The sequence below is a fragment of the Protopterus annectens genome, chromosome 2.part0, assembly GCF_019279795.1.
Source record: "Protopterus annectens isolate FY-2018-M chromosome 2.part0, PAN1.0, whole genome shotgun sequence".
NCBI lineage: Eukaryota > Metazoa > Chordata > Ceratodontiformes > Protopteridae > Protopterus > Protopterus annectens.
This window is the reverse complement of record NC_056728.1, coordinates 1,930,057,243-1,930,072,563: the sequence shown is the minus strand read 5'-3', so window position 1 is coordinate 1,930,072,563 and position 15,321 is coordinate 1,930,057,243.

Here is a 15,321-nt window from a genome sequence, read left to right as displayed (position 1 = left end):
CAGACCATGCTCGTTAGACTAATGGAGCACTAGTTCCCGGGGTCCGTGGTGGCTCCCCCTTTCTGGAGTGGGATAACCATTGCTGTGCACCATTCAGTGGGCACAAAGCCTGAGGTGAGGCTATGACTGAACATGATGCTTAGGTGGGTTGCCAGTTCATTCTGTAGTTCATGCAGACTGCAGCCTGGGATGTTGTCAGGTCCCATGGATGCTGTGTTCTTGGCTTTGGAGAGTGTGTTTTTTATCTGTGCAGCCATGATTACAGGAACTTTGCATTCTTCCTGTATAGAGATGGGCCCTTTAGGGAGTGAAGGGGGTTAAAGTTAGCACTGAACCTATCTGCCAGGATGTTGGCAATATCAGTTGGTTCTGTATATTTAGTGCCATTGTGCTGTAACTCAGAGCAGATCTGAGTGTTGCCATTGAGATTCTTGACATAGCTATAGAATGCTTTGTGGTTGTCTTTAGAATCAGTGGTGATTTTGTTTTTGTAACTAGCTTTGGAGGATTTTATGAAGGAACTCAGTTTTTTACTGAGGCTGACCTGGGAGTTCCTCCAATCATGGGATTTTACTCTTTTTTGCAACAGTTTCTTTCTTCTGTTGTAGAGTTTGTTTATGGCGGGGGACCACGAGATTGGCTTCCTTTTTTTGGAGGATAGCATCTTGGTTCTGTTACAGATAGCACGATCCATGCACTCGTGTAAGTGCTTATAAAGTGCATTTGTGTAGGATTCAGTATTCGTACCTCTATTGTCCATCTGCATGGGTACTGTGAAGTTTACCACTTCTGTTTTAAGAAGCGTAAAGTTGGCTTTGGAGAAATTCTTTATGTTGGTTTCCCTAATGGGGGTGGGGTGGGATGTGGATGTCTAGGGTGATTAGCTTGTGGTCGGATCTGACCAATGAGGAATTGACCACTGGTTTGGAACACTAGTCACCCATGTTGGTAATGGCCAGGTCTGGAATATTGCTGCCCCTGGTGGGGGTGTGGATAAGTTGATCCAAGGCATTGGAATTTTTGAATTCCAGAAAACGTTGAGCAAAAGAGTTGGTACATGAGTAGTTTTCCCAGTTAATGATGGGGTAGTTGAAATCACCCATTATTGGGGTGTTGAGCTGTACCCTAATATTTTCCAGTGTATCAAGAAATGAGGAGTGGGAATCATTGGGCATGGTGGGGGATCTCTAGCAAGTTACAATTTGGATTGTGGTCTTGCCCAGAGTTAGTTGCACTTGGATAATCTCAGATGCATTATGCTGAGCATGGAGGTATGGATATCCTTAACGAATATGGACATGCTTCCACCTTTAGTGTTTCGGTCCAGGTCAGGTGGCTGAAAGGTGTGGTATAAATTATAGCCTGGTAATGCAGGGGTGCTCTCTGGAGCCTTGAACCAGGTCTCTGTCACTGCACAGATGCCAATGTTCTCCATTTTAAGGAGTGCCTTGAGTGAATGCATTTTGAGGTTTAGACTTCTAGCATTGACTAGCATTACCCTCAGCTTTTGCTTGCTTGTACCTGTTATGGTGGTGAATTTGTAATTTGAATCTTGCCTAAAAAATGCACTATAGGGGTGGCAAGAGCCTTAGCCAGAATCCGGAATCCCAAGGGTGACAATTGTAGGCCAACTCTGGCAAAGCATCGTGGTCAGGTGATCATATCATCCCAGGCAGACAGATAGAATGACACCAGAAGCCTAGCCAATTGTTGAATTCAATCATTTTGTCCTTGTGCTGTGGTATCATGGGTGATGGCAGGATGCTACTCAAGGCTAGGGTCATACCTGCCTGGGCTACAAGATTGGAGAGCTCCTCCACATCTCTTTTCCTGTAGTCCAGGGAGGTACGTCTCAGGTCATTCACACAAACATGGACAATGACAGAGTCATATTTGTACTTTTTCTGGAGTGACCTGAGTGTGTGCGTTATGTGGCATATCCTGGCACCTGACAGGCAGCTGACAGTAACTTTCTCCTTGTTTAGCCTGGTGTGTGTAAAGTCAGTGTGCCTGACGATAGAGTCACCTATCACTAGAGTGTTGGGTACGTTGTGTGGTTGAGTGACATACTGAGTTTGTGGGCTATGTGTCATTTGCATTGTGATGGGGGGTGGAAATCGCTTGCGTTTCTGCTTTGGAGGTCTCTGTTGCTTGATCATATTATTATTGAGAGCCTCCGTGAATGTAGGTGTGTATTTTGTGTTGCTATGTGTGTGTTTTGGTGGTTTAGGTTTTGAGGGACTATGTGATGAGTGTGGTGTGGTGTAAGTGTTTACCTTCTCCTCTTGACTGTCTAGTTCAGTCTTGGGTGAAGAAAGCTTTGCTTCCAGTTTGGCTCTATAAGTGCATCTCTCACAGGTTGTAGTGTTGGGTGGTAAGAGAAGAGGGTTGTCTGTGTACATGAGGCAATTGCTGCATTGCCCCAAGATGCCCATATTCATTAGGTAGACAAAGGAAAACAATGGGAGCTGACCCCTAGACATGCCTGGATAGGTGCTTATTCATTAAGTACTAAAAACTGTTTTCCTCTAGACAAGTGAGGAAAGTTGAGTGCTGTATTAATTTGTAGCTTATTTAGTCCTTACGAGTTCTGAACAAGTGCTGAGCTCAAAGTAACAGATATGAGTGCTAAAACTAAAAAACTGTCTAGTTCTAAGGGAAAATTTGAAGAGCAGACTTTATAGCACTGGGAATAGTTTAACCCTAGCTAAGCAGCGATGCATAAAGTGTACTTTTTTAATATAACAGTAGCAAATGAGCAGACTGATTTAAATCAATTAACCAATTAACCAATAAAAGGCTAAAAACTGAGCCCTGTTCCTGCAGTCTTCAATCAGACTAGTTCTAACTGCACACTCCTGCCACTAGGGTGCAGGGGAACCTTCTCCAAAAAAGATGGCCTGGATTAGGGCTCAAGTTATACAAACAAGGCTAGATTAGCATGCCTGAATCTAGTCTATGCTACAGCAAACAAGGAGCAGCAATATCAGAAAGAAACTGCTCAAATAAGCAGGCACAATAATCCTTTAACCAGAAATTCCCAGTCAGAAGGACAGGATCTAGCCTCTTCTCCCACAAGAGTGCAGACCACAAATCTTCTTAATGTAAAATAACTGGCCTGAAGCCCAAGTGCTTAAACCAGAACTAATATACTTTTAGAATAATAGACACTGAGCCTTCAATCAGTAATTCCCAACTTAGAAGGATGTAAACTACCTGTCCTGCCACAACAGTGCAGACCACAGACCTTCTACATGTAAAACAACTGGTCTAAAGCCCAAGTGCTTAAAACAAAAGGCTTAGAATAGCAGTTGCAATTTAATCAGGCTACTACCAAGCAGTAATAAATGCAACAGAATAAATGTAATTGAGCACTTTTAAGAAGAGGGAAAAGCAAAATAAAGTGCAATTTTTTTTTTTGTTAGTAAAGTGTAAGGAGAGAGGAAGGAGGAGATCAGACCACAATAACAAACAGTCCATCTCACTTTTATGTATTGTCACACCATCTTTTTAATTTAAAACAACCAAAGTATTTATTCATTCAATGAATATTCACATGATAAAACCTGACGTACACAGACTAGAGCTCTTAATAACAAAATCTAACGCTAAGTCATGACACTTCATAAACATGTACACCAACATTCTAAATATATAAAAGCATACATTGATTAAACACATTTACTATGCACTTAAACGTCTGCAGTAGCTATGGGCACATCTTATGCCAACAGTTACACCAATGTAGTCATGGCAGAATAGGAAAATGAGGTGTTACTTAATCTTGAATTGTCTAAGGAATACTTAGACTTTTATCATCGATTCATCGATGACCTCTTTTTCCTTTGGAATGGTGATGAAACACAATTGTTTGAATATGTGAGGTATTTAAGCAACAGTAGTACGTTTCTTAAATTTACAGAAACTCATTTGCACAATCAGATTATTTGGACATTAGAATAATTAGAGATGAAGGTGGTACGTTTCACACTAGTAGATATAGAAAAGAATGTCATCGCCCCACATATGTCCATAGAAATAGCATGCACCCTCAGCATGTATTTAACAATGTGCTGAAGGGTCAAACTATGAGGTGTTACAGAATACCTGACAGGGAGCAAGACTTTATTTACAACTAACTATCGATTTTGAAAGAAGAGGTTATAAACAGTGTGATATAAGGTCAGCCTGTAATCGGGCTAGAGAATTGAAATACACAAAGGCTAAGCCAAATTTTTCAGAACATATGCCTGAAGGTCTAATAGAGAAGAGAATGTCACATTTTACTACTCTCACTCTTACCTGTTCTAGTAATAACAAGGGGATGAAGGGAATCATTGAAAGAAAATGGCATGTGCTACAGGTAGATAAAGACATAGCTGAGACAGTAGCGAAGAGACCATATGTTAGCTACAGGAATACTAGGCCACTTAAACAGAGACTATGTTACCCAAAAAGGAAAGAGTGTTTGATTTACACTAAACAGGATGTAGGGACTAAGAAATGTAATAGCTGCACATTCTGTGAAATTATAGATACAACTAAAGTTTTTGCACATCCTGATACGGGTAATGAATATGAGATGAAGGCCTCAGCAGATTGTAATACAAAGAATCTGGTATACCTTGCCCACTGTATAATATGTGGGTCTTTCTATGTAGGTAAAAAAATAGGTGTTTACGAGAGCATATTAGGGAACCATTTTTATTGCACCCGCAAAGGTCATACGTATAGTGCATTGGCTAAACATGCTATAGAACAAGGCACACAACATGAGTTTAGATTTAGAATGTTGGAGGTTTTACATGAAGGGATAAGAATGGGCAACATAGTAAACAAAACAGAAGAAATACAACTCCAATGGATTATGAGAGCTCACTTGGGAATGGGGCTTAATGAACATATTTCCATTGGACTAATTCTGAAAAATAGAAAACTAAAGAAATTGTTTAAGTGCATAGTAAATGTGTTTTAATCAATGCATGCTTTTATATATTTAGAATGTTGCTATAGATGTTTATGAAGTGTCATGATTTAGCGTTAGATTTTATTATTGAGAGCTGTAGTCTGTGCACGTCAGTTTATATCATCTGAATATTCATTGAATGAATAAGTACTTTGATTGGTTGTTTTAAACTTAAAGGGATGTGTGACAATACTTAAAAGTGATATGGACTGTTTGTTATTGTGATGTGATGAAGCAAATGTAAATTTGTGAAAGCGCTTACCCTGTTCGTTACAATAAATCGGTATTTTATGAAAAGTTTGACTGTTGCATTTAAAAGTGCTGCTGTGTATCTGTTCCAAAAATATTTTTGCATAGTTTGTCATATTTGTGTTTTAGGAACAGTTGATTACCAAAGAGAATTTGTTCTGGAAACTGGTTGTATTTAGGTGAGGGAATGTAAGAGTACTGGATCCTTTGTAACACAGAAGATTAAGCAGGCATCACCTTACAAGATTCTGTATAATGAGAAGAGGGACAGGGTACTGAGACCTGATGTCTTTTTGGTAAGAAAACATTGAAATCTCTGAAACTAATTTAGGTGCTTAGTGAGGTACGTGCCAAAAAGTGCACTGTACTTTATGATGGGCTTACTAATGGATAATGGGACTACAATTTCTGTGGACCTTGAGGATGTACCACAAAGAATAAAATGAGCAAGGAAGAAAGATTTTCTAACTGCCACAGAGTCATGTCAATCAAAAAGGGTCTACTATCAATATAAGCACCAGAGTCCCCGATGACTGTCAAATTTAATTGAAATGTAATCAATATGGCAAGCAGTTAATGTTATCTATTTGGTAAACAGTTGTGATGTTGTTTTCCAGAGAAAACTATCCTAGATTTCTTAGTGTTGAGGGTTAGCTCATGATTAGTGTACCACATTACGTGGCATCAAATCATTGTGTGCCTTAACCAAATATAAACAGTTACCAGTGAGGTGAACACAGACAAATATTGCCTAAGCATTTTAATTCAAGTCTGCTTTCATTGCTTGGTAAAAAGGTTATTGCCACTGATTGGGTCTTTTCAGTCCATCATCTGAGAAAATAACTCTTGGCATTACAAACTATGACAACTGAAATCAACATATTTCTTAACTAAGAAAAAAGTAACATACAAATGTTTTTTTTTTTCCCGTGTAATCTTCCATTGCCTATTTAAAGGTAGAATATAGTTTAATTTAATGAAATATGGTATAAAGTTTATTGGTCATATACTACTGAACATGTTTTTTTAACAATTTTTGTTTGCTCTGTAATTTCTGTATATAACAAAACACATAGTGATCATATACTGTAAATGATGTAAATATTGTATAATGCCAACATTTTTTACTCTATGTTATCTTCTGGAAATGGCACAAAACAGGTCTATGACGATCATCCATTACCCTTATTAACACTAGATAAATAAACAAGCAAGCAAATTGCTCTTGCTATAGTCATGGTTTGACAAAAGCTGATACAGACTCATAGGACAGGATTCATGAATGCTCACTCATCATGCCAAGCTTGTGTGTGTAACCAGTGGTGATAAATAGGAGTTTATAATTCAGGAAACAGCATTACCCATCTTGGCCAGATGGAAAACAAGGAATGGCAGAATTATATCCCAATGACTATACAATGAAGCATGCTGTAAGCTAATGAAGGAAAAATCATGGTGAAATGATTTAGAAAAGTGTAAAATGCATAAATATGTCATGCATACTTTAACAGTGAATTTGGCCATATGCTTGAATACAGCTGTACAGAAACTTTAATATATGTTAGGAGTTGCCACATCCATTGTAGTCTTGTATCCAAAGGAGGCTCTAATAGAAGCTGCTGCCGATTATGTTGTTTGACAGTGGTCTTAAAGGTATATGGCATGCAGACCACCTTTGACCTACAATGGGTTCTATTATATTGAAACTGTGGACCTCTACAGAGTGAATGGGGACACAACACAAGAAATAGTAGTCATTGTCTGGTCCCATCTGAAGCCTTGTGGGAATAATAGAGAACCCATCCTAGTGGATACTTAGTTTTATGTAACTTTGATGTAGTTTGACTACAGGGACTAATTATTGACATACAGGGGACACATTGGGGGGTTTACAGGTTTTTGCCTTCAGAATACTCCACCAGTTCTTCAATACAATGCTTCAGTGTGTGGGGGGAGCATATATGGTTTTCACATACTCCACAGGAAAAACTAAGCACCATGTAAAATTTTTATGCCATTGAAAAAAATTGGATAATACTAATGGCAATGCCAGAGGTAAAAGATCGGATAGGTCTGAAACCCAGATTTGCCTATAGAAACCATCAGACACTTAAACAGATGTTGTGTTACAAAGATTTTAAGAATGAAGAAGTGACGTTGCAAAGTAGAGTGGGAACATACAAATGCCACAATTGTACATGTTGCATAGATATTTTTGAATCAAATGAATGTTTTCAACATCCTGTTACTAAGGAAAAGTTTAGTTTTTATTGTAAAGCAAACTGCAATACAACAAAATTAGTATATTTAGCGACATGTACACAATGTATGGCGTTCTACGTAGGAAAGACGATAAGGAGGTTAAAAGATCGTATAATTGAACAGAGGTCAGAAATAAAAAGGAAAGTACAGACAAATGGTTTGTATAGACACATCATGGAGTTTCACACGCATACTTTTAAGTTTAGGTGCATAAATGTGTTGAATATAGGGTTAAGAGGGGGTGATTTAAATAATATTTTAGAATTAAGAGACTATGAATGGATAGTAAAGCTGCAAGCCGATATACCACCAGGCTTGAATAGTACTGTTAGTTTGAAACCAGTATCGGTAAAAAGGCAGAGAGAAATTATATGATGAATTATTATATTCACATTTTAATTTTTAAAATTTTCAACATTATTGTTGATTTTATATTTCATATAGTTATTAATAACCAGTTATAAGTAGTACATTATTTGAACATGTTGAAAAATATATATATATATTTGTGTATAGTTTAAGATTTAATTGATGCAAAAGTGTATGTGCAATGTGTATGGCTGGCTTGACCATGTGACTTCATTTTTACCTCTATTTAAATGTGATGAATTTGATAGTTTTATGTGCTGATGAAGGGTGGATAGCCCGAAAGCTTCTGATTAAATTTTAACGTCTTTGTTGACTTCTGAGTGATTTTTGAAGAACTTTGTAACCTGTCAACAGTTTGTTTTTTCATACTGTGTATGCCATCTAACATAATATTGCACTTAGAAAACAGTTGCAGCAGGATAGCCCGGTAAAGGACTGAAGTTACCAACACTGTGGCAACTACAAATGACACAGATGAGGGATTAGATGAGAAGGCAGCAGCAGGAGATGACCATGGTAGATGGAGGTGGACACAGTATGTCACGGCACTGGCTACAAGGCAACTGATTACATATATCTTCTCTGTTTGATTAATATAAGAGCTCAACAGAACAAGCAGTAATAATGGTGTATACAAACAAACCAGATTTTGCTTACTCGTGCACTGGCTGGCTACTGTAAGCATCAGACATATCCATTCTGAGGTTATGACACTCTTATTAGAAGAAGCAAAGGAATATGATCAACTTGTCACAAACAAATATTGCAATACAGACTAAGCAGACAGTAAAAATGATGATTCCTACAAAGGAGTATCAAACCAGAAACTGATATCCCCAGCAACTACAGCCACTAACAGTAATGCATTCAAATAAAACAGACTGTGTTTATGTACCCCTTACCTGGTCACTCTGTGCAACAGATATAAGAAGGCCATGTCAGACACTTTTCAAAAGGCACTCTCAGCATAATCTGTGCAGGTGGGTGAACAAGATATCCTATACAAGTATGACTATAGAATTTAAGCATTGTTAAAACAATGACATTTTTAGTTATACACAAGAAAGAAAATGCCTACCCATGCATTGTGTGGTTATTCTATGCATTAAACATAATCAGCCTAAAGTCAGACACCCCTCTAGAGGGCAAGATACTCTCAGCACCAGCTGCATAAGTGGGAGAGCAAGCTATCTTCCAGAAAAGACTACTGCTATTGCCACTAGTACTACTACTACTACTACTACTGCTACTACTACGACTACTGCTGCTATTACTACTGCTGCTACTACTACTATTATTAACACTACTATTACTACTACTGCTGCTGATTCTACTACTACTACTACTACTACTACTACCACTACTATTACTACTACTGCTGCTACTACTACTACTACTACTGATGCTGCTATTACTACTGTTACTACCACTACTATTACTTCTAATGCCAATATTATTACTACTACTACTGCTATTGCTACTGCTGGTACAGCTACTACTACTGCTGAAACTGCTATTACTGTTAACACTACTACTATTGCTGCTACTACTACTGATAATTTTGCTATTATTATTACTACTACAACTGTTACTGCTGCTAGTACTACTGCTATTGCTGCTAATACTACTATTATTGCTACTACTGCTGTTACTACCATTATTACTCAAGCTACTTCTATTACCACTAAAACTACAGAACATAAGCAGACTAAACACAAACTAGAAATTATTAAATATACACAGAAAGACACAACCTTGACTACACATGCATTGTCTGGTCTGCCTGTGCATCAGACAAAAGCAACTTTAAGTCACAGACTGTGCAAAGGGAAGTGCAGCACAGTATGGGAGGGGGTTACAGGTGGGCATGTCTCACACAGGTGAAATGCATAGGATCATAGGATCATAGAGTTACTAGCCTATTGGCCTTGAGGCCCTTACAAGCCTAGCCAAGAATTTAGCCCATGTTCTGACAAGTCAGCACCTGATGCCCCTGTCCAGCAGGGACAGAGGTGGAATCCCAGAGGTGTATTTTCTGTCCCCCATCCAAATATCCAGGTTGAGCTTAAAAAGTATTAATGAGGTACTGTGCTTGATGTGGCAAAGGGGTCTATTCCATAGAAGGGGAGTCTCTGGGACACAAATCTGTCCTGCCAACAAGTCCTATTGATATCACATACCAGGTTGAAATTGCGCATGCAGGTTACTCGAGTGGAGCCTGACTTGTGTTTATGCAACAGCACCATCAAGATGGGGTCTGAGATTGCTTTGTATGCCAGACAGAGATCACCTCTGAGGAGTCTGTATGAGAGTGAGTAAAGAGACAGGGCATTTAGCTTATCTGTTTAGGATAGATGTTTGAGGCCCTGGATTCTCCTGGTGAGGGACATCTGTGGTCTCTCCAGCAACTGTATGTGATTTGTGAGATACCTGCTGAAAGGGGTATTGTATGTATTCTGGGAGCCAATGTATCAAGATGGAAGGAAGTCAGTGTTGAAGTCTGTGTGTGTGTGTGTGTGTGTGTGTGTGTGTGTGTGTGTGTGTGTGTGTGTGTGTGTGGTATCATGGTCAATGTGTGTTGTAGTGTTTGCGTGTGTCTACAGAGAAACAGCTGTGAAATACCATGGTCTACTGGACAAGTGTGAGTCATACATGGTAGAGTATCAAGTTTGTCATGGACACCCCCACCCATGTAAACTACCTCTGCCAGGAGTTGCACTGCTACTTCCTCAACCCTGGCTAGAAGATGGAGTGCTACCTGAATGTGAAGAATGTCTGCTAGATGAGCTGTCATCATGACCACATCCAACAGCATAACCACTTGGATGACCTCAGCTGGGTATAGATACATCCATGACTGATGTAGTAATGGAAGTGCTAACACTGCTGGGCCAGTATCTGGTATGTCTACAGTCATATTGGCTGAAATCTGATGACGTACCAGCAGACTGGCCTCATGAATGCTACCCTGCTACCCCTCCCCAACAGATAATCCAGACAGACCTTTGTTGGGAAAAGGTTTAACAGAGTGAGGCCCGATAATATACATACACCCTCAAGAAATACTGATGGAGATGGAAAGAATTTTGTAGGTCAACACAGGGATATGACAGAATTTACAAGGGCCTTTTGTTCTAGAATATATTGCAGAATCCACTATTATTAAAAATACTTTTGAAAAATATTGTGGGATCTTGATATCTGATGAAAAAGTGGAAGACGCTATTGGGAACAGACCTTTATTCACCTATAAAAGGGCTCCCAATTTAAAGACTATTTTTTGAAAACAACACAGGTAGTTCATAGGTTCATAGGTTCATAGGTAGGTACTAGGCTATTGGCCCTAGGGCCTATATAAGACTAGCCAAAAAATGTACGCTGGCTTTCGCCACCCAAGAAAATGATTTCCCTCTGCCCCTGTCGAGCAGAGCCACAGAAGTGATCCCTGGGGTGAATTTCCCATTTCCCATCCAATCGTCAAGATTTTTCTTGAAGAGTGCTAATGAGGAGCTCTGTTTGACATAGATAGGTAGTCTCTTCCAGAGTTTGGGAAGTTTCTGGGACAGGAATCTATCCCTCCAGCATGTTCTGTTTATTGTGGTGACAAGGTTTAGGTCCCTAGAGCGTGTAGCTTGGAGGGATTGGGATTTCTTTAAGTGGAGCATGTCCAACAGCTCTGGGTTTGACATATCTTTGTATGTTAGGCATAGATCGCCCCTGAGTAGGTGATATGCAATGGAGTAAAGCTGTAGTTTTATGAGACGGTCTGCGCAGGGCATCTGTTTGAGGCCAGTAATCCTCTTTGTGAGGTATTTCTGTGGTCTTTCCAGTTGTTGTAGATGTCTTGTGAGGTACATACCAAAAGGGGCATTGTACTCTATAATGGGTCTAATGATTGATGAGTAGAGGGGAACAATGACCTCTTTTTTTCTGGATGAGAATCCTTTTGTGATGAGATGAGCCATGTAGAAGGATTTCCTGACCACTGTGGTGATGTGATTATCAAAGGAGAGACTACTGTCCACCTGTGTCCCAAGGTCTTTTATCACATTTTTGGCATTAAGTAGACTACCAGCTATGTGGTAGTTCATGGGTACAGAGTTTTTACCAAAGGGGATGACAATACACTTTTTGGCATTGAGCTTCAGGCCATGGCTTTGACACCAGGTATCTGTCTCAGTGAGGCCCTTTTGTAGTTTGACCACATCGTTAGGAGTTTCGATTATGGCTCCTAGTTTGCAGTCATCTGCAAACTTTGTTAGCCAAAGACCTTCTGTGTTAGCCTGCACTTCATAGAAGTAGATACCAAACAGGAGAGGACCCAGGACTGAACCCTGTGGTACTCCACTTGTCACACTGGTCTGAAGTCAGATTTGGAATCTGCTACTTTCACAGTCTGGGTTCTGTCCATGAGCTAGTTGGCAACCCATCTTGTGACATAGGGATTTATACCTAGTTTAGTGAGCTTATCTATAATTCCAGAGTGGGGGATGGTGTCGAAAGCCTTGGCGAGATCTAGATAAGCTGTGTGAACCATTTTACCCTCATCTATGGCTTTGGTGACTGCTTCAAAGAAGTCAATCAGGTTTAGGAGACATGATCTGCCTTTTACAAATAAGGGATATAATAAGGGTGTAAAAAAATGTGGCAGCTGTGTGCAATGTAAGAACTGCCAGTTGTTTACTTGAAAGATGCAGCTAAGGCTACTACATACCCTAGATATGGAAACTGCACTAGTAAAGGAGTGGTCTATTTAGCTGCCTGTAGTACATGTCCAGCTTCTTATGTTGGGAAGGACGAGAGGTGTCTTAAAAAGTGAATTTAAGAACATAGGAGCGAAAAACATTAACAACAGTTTATATAGACACTCCATTAATTCTTCTAACTGCAAAGGGTTTTTATTTTGTACCGGGGGGGGCATAGAAACATCATATAGAGGTAAGGGAGTTGTGGCGGCAAGTAAAGTTAGATGCCACACACTAACCAGGGTTTAATGACAACTTGTCTCTAGTTCCAGTGTTAAAAACAAGGTCTAATAAATATTAGCATTCTATCTTGTTTTTGCTTGTTTTTTGGTACTTTTATAAATAAAATATTTTTATGTTGTATTTTAAAATAAACATAAGATAGGTTAGTTACTTAAACTAAGCTAAATTTTATATGTTTATATTTAGCATTGTTGATTTTCAATATGTACAGTACCTTTGGAAAGTTTTATTTGAGTGGTATACCCCTAAGACCTGATTGCAGTTATTTTATGTTAGGGTGATAATCATTTAAAAGCAGTATTTATTGTGTGTATTTTATATTATGATGAATTCTGTTGCATACAGATGAAAAGATATACCCTGGGATTCAGGAACTGCCATTTTCCATGCAGGAACAGTGTAGGAGCTCCTGCATGGAAAATAGATGCCAAGCGATCTAGGAAAGTGCTGTTTTCATGTGCATGAGCGGCCCTACACAGTTCCTGCATGGAAAGCCATGCAGGATCCAAATCATCTCATTTGTTGGTAAAAAAACATGCAAATGAGGTGATTTTGTGATCCGTGAAGCTGTCCGGACTTCGTGCAGGAACAGTGTCAGAGAAGATATGCATTCAGTTAGTAACTGAATACATTTCTGCAGTTGAGCAAATGGAGGCAGGACAGTTCATGGAAAGCATGTATTACAGTCAAACACACATGCCAATGACCAAATATAAGGCCATTGGCATTAATAATTTTTTTTTTTTTTTTTTTTTTTAAATTAAACTTTTTTTTTGTCTAATCATGGCCGTTTAAGCTTAGGACAGCCAAATGGGATTGTGCCGAAAATCAAAAAAATGAGAAAAGTCGATTTTAAGATAATTCTGCATTTTGCCATTATAGTTAATGGCTTGCAGAATGTAAACAATACAAGGGAGCATTGGTTGTCAAGGGCAAAGGGTCCATCTAAGTGCAGTAACTAAGGATGTACACACTGGGGTATGCAAATGAGGAGAGTTATACTGAATCACAGGTTTCCTCAAAGTGTCAGCTTGCACCTAACAGTGTAGATGCAGCAATACAACAGCACAAGTTTAAGACCTGAATGACTTCATAAGGGTGTGTTTCATGTTTGCTGTAAGCTCATTGCAGCTCTGTGGCCCATGTTTTCCCTTAGTTAAGCACAGCTAAGGAAGGGTGTGTGTCTGAGGCTGTAATGTCTTATTCCATGAAATGCAGAGCGTGTTCACATCCAGAGAGGGCTATTTCTGCATAAAAGAGCTTACATTAGCTAAATGGGCGTGCACACTGTGCAGCGGGCCTAAAAAAAACAAAACAAAACAGAAGAAGTAGCAGATCTGTTTGCATTTGAGCACCGAGTGTGTGTGGCGCACCTCGGGGCTTAAATAGGGAGGAAGTGGGAAGGGGAAACAGCAGTAGGAAGGCAATCAAGGAGAATTAGCATAGCTGGTAGGTGGAATGTATCAGAATTAGCCAATTACACATGCAGCAGCCAAGCACACTAATATAAACTATGCAAACACCCTACAAACTGTTTTTTCCCACAAACTGTACACCACTGGTGTACACAGATGGGGGAGATTTTTAACTGTCAAAAATAACTAAATATGTTAGAGGCTGCTGCTGCTTTACTCCATCAATATATGCTAGAGACTGAGGGTGGTGAGGAGGAGAATGCTGACAACCAACCCAAAGTGAGGAGGAGGAGAAGAGTGTGCAGACGCAGGGTAACCTACCAGGGCGTACATGAGCTGGAAATAGTATAGTGCTATAGTGTGGACTGGGACATTCTACAGCAAATCTTTGAGCTGTGCTAGCCATGCCTAACTCATAGAATTAATAGAGGGGAACCCATCCTAGTGGATACCAAAGTATGTCTAGGCTTACGAATACTAGCCACAGGTACCTTCAAAAGACAGACTGGGGATATCATGGGAGTCTCACAATCATCAGCATCCAGGGTACTCTACCAGTTCCAGGATGCCATGACACAACATGCCAATGAGCACGTATATTTCCCCGCTGCCCGTGAGGTGCTGACCACACGTATGCATCTCTTCGACTGTATAGCAGTATACCATGAAGTAGTTGATGCTATAGACTGCATGAACATCCACATCAAAGCACCACCCGGTGAGCGGGGCAGAGTCTACATAAACCACAAGTGCTTCCCCTTCATCAACTGCCAGGTCATGTGCCATGCCCAGGGCATTACAATGAATGTGTGTGCTGGCAGCCCTGGAAGCTATCACGACTCCCACATCTGGCATTTCTCACATTTGTTTCAGGTGTTTGCCAGGGGGGACATCCCATATGGCCATCTAGTGGTGGATGCTGGCTATGCACTGGAGTCGTGGCTGATGACACCCATCAGAAATGCACACACACCTGAACAAGAACACCATAATGAGGCACACACACACAAACCAGGATCATTGTAGAGCATGTGCTCAAGTCACAGTTCCACTGCCTTGACATATCCATTGG